Source organism: Tupaia chinensis, unplaced genomic scaffold (assembly GCF_000334495.1).
Source record: "Tupaia chinensis unplaced genomic scaffold, TupChi_1.0 Scaffold145082_1, whole genome shotgun sequence".
NCBI lineage: Eukaryota > Metazoa > Chordata > Mammalia > Scandentia > Tupaiidae > Tupaia > Tupaia belangeri.
The window spans coordinates 1608102-1613163 of NW_006204943.1; the positions used below are offsets into that span (position 1 = coordinate 1608102).

The window sequence follows — 5062 nt, forward strand, 5'->3', positions numbered from 1 at the left end:
TTTTCCAGATGAAACACAAAACTGTTCCAGATGTTACGCTCTGGCCTCATTCATGAAGGTGCTTAGGAGTCATTTTTTAGGCTGGACTATTTTGGAGTGTGCCACTGAGTTTCTTAATCTAATTATTTAAGCGACTTGATACATCAGAGCAGTGATTTGTAACCAGAGGTGTGCCTTGCAATCTCACCCCAAACCTCTATATTTGGAGTCTGTGAGGTGGTCCAAGTGTTTGTATCCCCCCAAAATTTGCATGATGCAGTCTAATTCCTATTTAGGTAGAATTAGGAGAAAAGGCCTTCAGGTGGTGATTAAGTCAAGAGAGCAGAACCCTCACATACCCAGCATACTTCTGCTGTGCTCTCCTGCTAGACAGAGCCTCAGGAATGGGATTTAGCACCTTTGTAAAGAGGCCTGAGAGAGCCTGTTGGCCCCTTTGACCATGTGAAGATGCAGCTAGAAGGCGCCATCTATGAACCAGGAGATGGGCCCTCACCAGGTACTGAATCTGCCGATGGCATCATCCTGAACTCAGCCTCCAGATTTGTAAGAAATAAATTTCTTCTGTTTATAAGCTACCACTTTATGTATTCTGTTAGAGCAGTCCAAATGGACTGAAATAGTCTCCTGCTTTCTGTTTCTACATGTTTGAGAATGTGTCTTGGGTGAATTACTATTTTAAAGCCACCCTCTTGTTCAAGTAGATCATTAATTGTACATCATTGTTTGTAATAGTAGTATTCATAGTAGCAAAAAAGTGTAGACAACTCAAATGTCCATTGATGTCAAGATGGGTAACAAAATGTGACATAAGGGCCAGTCTTCATGGTGGTAGGGTAGCCTCACTTTCCCTCCTCTCTCTGTTTCTCTCCAACAAGTACATATGCTCTCTGGTGGAAGGAAAAGAAAAAACATATTAAACAAAATATAACATATACATACAGTGCAATAATATTTGGTCTTAGAATATTACAATACATGCTATGACATGGGTGAACATTGAAGATACTAGTCTAAGCGCAATAAGCCAAACACAAGACAAATATTATATGATCCCATTTATATGAGATACCTAGAGTAGTCAAATTCATTAAGACAGAAAATAGAACTGTGGTTGCCAGAGGCTAGAGGGAGAGGCAAATGGGGACTTGTTGCTTGGTGGGTACAGAGATTCAGTTTGGAAGAATGAAGAAGTTCTGGAGATAATTAGTGGTAATGGTTGCAAAACAATGCAAATGTGTTTAAAGCCACCAAATTGTATACTTTAAAAGGTTAAAGTGGTGAAACCAGCAGATGGTGTAATGACTATGTCGCTGGATTCCCATGTAGTCAACTGCGGTTCGAGTCCCGGACCCAGTGGCTTAAACTCACACAGGGTGCGTGTGCGTGCGTACCCAAGATCCCAAGAGGAGAATGGAGGAGAAGGGATTGTGGCGTGGCCATCCCCCCTGGCTGGTGGGGTGTGGGGGGAATTTCTCGCCTTCTTTCTCTCTCTCTCTCTCTCTCTCTCTCTCTCTCTGTCCTTCTCAAGAACAAGTACACCCTATAGCAAAAACCCTCTCTAAGAAAAAAAAGGTTAAAGTGATAAATTTTATCTTATATTCACACACACACACACACACACACACACACACCTACATCTCCTGGAGTTCTATTTATCTTATTTTATACCAAGCCAGCTAAGCGGTCACACTTATTGGGGGGGAAATGATATAATCCAACCACTAGGTCATTTAAGAAGCCCACATGCTGCCAGCAGTTCCCCATCTGAAAGCCAGCATTTCCTCTCAGCCTTGCACGTGCAGAGAGATCCACACTGTGGCCACTTTGGGTCTTGTTTATTTTGTTTGGATATTGACTTGTAGAACTAAGCATTATGTGCTCAGATTTCAGGCTACATATGGTTCCTCTTGCTTGTTGATTAAAAACAGCCTCTTATCTCACTGAACTTCTTAGGAAGCTAAAACCTACCTAGCAACAGTTGCCATGTCAGGGAGATTTTGTTTAAACAGTGTTCAGAAACGTCACTAATAAGTATGAAAGAAACAGGGCAATAAAGAATTTCATCCTATTTTGTCTTGACTCTTCGAAAGAAAATTCACTTTTCTGTAGGCACAATCATATAATTGTTTCTCATAATGAGAATAGTTTATTATTTTAGGCATTTGATTATTTTGGCTTTGTTTATAATAAGATTTGCCTCACTACTCAGTTATCCAAAAATGGCCTTTTCCTTTTAGAGAAGAATTCTGGTTCATTGTAACTTTATTGAGGAATATTCACCATACAAAATTTTCCAAAATGCTTAGTATGTAATGACAACATGAGAAAATTACACTATGATTAAAATTGTCCAAATATCTCTTTTGCAACCATTGTGTTATGACAATCAGACTTTCAGTGGTAGGTTTTCTAATACAACTGTAAACTCCCTAATCTACTTTTTGAAATCCAGTTGCAAATACATTTTTTTCCTTCTGTTAACTAAAGCTACGAGAAATACAAAGGGCTATTACTCCTTTTTCTGCTCCACCATCATTGGCGGGGGTTGGGGGAAGCCTTTTATGAGCTGAGGAATTGATGAAGTGATAATGTAGAGACTTCTCAGCTATCAATCTAAGAGGTAAACTGAGGCAAAGTATGTAAAGCAAAACTGGTTTATTAGGCCAAGGTTGAAGAGGATATCTGGATACCACAATATCCAAGTTGCCCTAGATATGTGGTAGAAGAAGTCTTACACATTTTAGAGTGGCTTTAAAGGCAAAGTATACATGGGAGAAGGTTTACATCATTGTTTTGGGATTAGTAATGAGGGTACACTTTGTTATTGGCATCATCTTTGGAATCAGTTATCCACTGGACAGGTGGCTGCTGGGAAGATGTCTTCACAGAAGTAGTCCTTTTGTCAGACTGCAGTGGTCTTTGTGCCATGTGTGGTTCTGGCAGAGTTCTCATGATAGTTCTTTTTATCAGGCATGCTAGCATGAGAAAATGCCCCTTCATGGTTTTCCTTATCTCAATTTAGTCAGAGTCAATGCAAAAAAACTATTCTGATTTTTTTTTTTTGAAAGACAGAGAGAGATTTTTGCTATAGGGCATGTGAGCTCGCCAGAGAGACAGAGAGATAGAAAGCAAGAAATCACACCCCCTCACATCCCCAGGGGATGGCCATGCCACAATCCCTTCTCCTCCAGTCTCCTCTCTGGATCTTGGGCATGCACGCGTACATGACCGGCGTCATGTCCGGGATTCAAACCGCAGTTGATTGTGTGGGAGTACAGCAATGTAACCATTAACCATCTGCTGGTCCCAAAAAAATCTATTTTGATCTTGACAATTTTCACATAGCCAACCATGCTTCCAAATTAAAGTGCATTACTTTAAGGTAATTCTTATTTTAGATGAACCATACTTTTATCATTCAAAAAATGTGATGGTAGTTGTCTTCTACACTGAGTGTACCAATCAGCAATGGGTCTGGAGAATGCCTAACACTCAGACCTTCTTTACCTCTTATCCCAACAGAAACTGAAAGAGCCTATTTCCTTTGCAACAAAACACTGATTTTTATCTGGAGTACTGTATTAGTTTTCTATCGCTGCTACAACAAATTACCACAATTTAGTGGCTTAAAAATTATATATAAATATATATTTATACAATTGTAGTTATGGAAACCTGAAGTCAGTTGACTAAAGTCAAGCTGTCAAAAGGCCCATGTCTTGAGGCTCTAGGGGAAGAATCTATTTCCTTGTCTTTCCAGCTTCTAGAAGTCATATACATTGCTCAGCTCTTGATATTTTCCTTCATCTTCAAAGGTCATCACTCCAACCTCTGCTTCTGCTTTTAAACGTCTTTCCTTTCTCTTTCAAGGATTCTTATGATTACACTGAGCTTATCTGGGCAATTCAGGATAATCTCCCCATCTCAAGATCCTTACTGTAATCACACTAGCAACATTCCTTTTGCCATGTGATATGACACACTCACAGGTTTCAGGGATTAGGGTGACCATTGTCCAGTCTACTATAGGCAACTACATATAACTCTAGCTAAAACACTACATTTTCTTCCAGATACAGTTATATTAATTTCTGGCCAATCATATGTACATAGGTGAGTCTTCTGGGAAGAAGAGTTCCAGGATGATGATTTAGCTAGAGAGTACACGCCTTTGTTCTTCCTCTCTTCTTTCTACCTTCTACCTCAGACAGACCCAATGGCTAGAATTCAACGGCTACGTTAGATCTTGAAGAGAGACTGCCAGCAGGTGGCATAGTGGTCAAGGCACTGAACTCCCACATGGTGGATTTCAGTTCAAGTCTCAGACCCGGTGACTTGAACTGAAGCACACTGAGTACATGAGCATGCCCAAAATCTTAAAAGAAGAATGGAGGAGAAGGGATATGGGCATGGCCATCCCTCCCCAGTGGGTGATTTCTTATTTTTGCTCACTCTCTCTGTCTCTCTCTGTGTCTTCAGTGAGTGCATGCACCCTATAGCAAAAATCTTTCTTAAATATAAAGAGAGAGAATGTAATCCATGTCTAGGACAATGAAGCAAAAAGGTAAAGTAAGTCTGGGCCTTTGCAGGACCACTATAACTGAAACCTGAACTGCCAAACTCTGGACTTACACATCAAAGAATACATTCTTGGGTACAGAAGCCTTGGTTTGTATTACATTATTATCAGCTAACACAATTCTTGCCTAATTGATATAGACAACCTAATTCAGCAAATGTACTATGGCCTTGAGTCGAGGGTATTTGTTGAAAGTCACACTGCACTGTGTGTATTAGTTGAGCTAGCAAGTTAAATTTGGCAAAAGAGAAATAATAATTCAAAAATTAAAAAGAGTATGTAGTCCACTATAACTGACATCTTTAATGGTTCGAGTTCAGAGTTGGCATCAGGTACAACCTAATTTTAGGTCAAACTAGAACAATGGCACTCAGGACTCTGTCTCTGTGGAGCTTAATCATGAGGCCGGCTCCTTGTATGGTAGTGATATCGCTGCAATAATCCCTTCTTGCTCATATCCTTATTTTCCTAAGCCCTGAGGAG

The 5062-nt window shown here is 40.0% G+C and overlaps 1 pseudogene; it reads left to right on the top strand.

The window, feature by feature from the left end:
* The first annotated feature begins 447 nt into the window (after positions 1-447).
* The window catches only part of LOC102471989 (ATPase ASNA1 pseudogene), a 14209-nt pseudogene continuing 9594 nt past the window's right edge, over positions 448-5062 (top strand).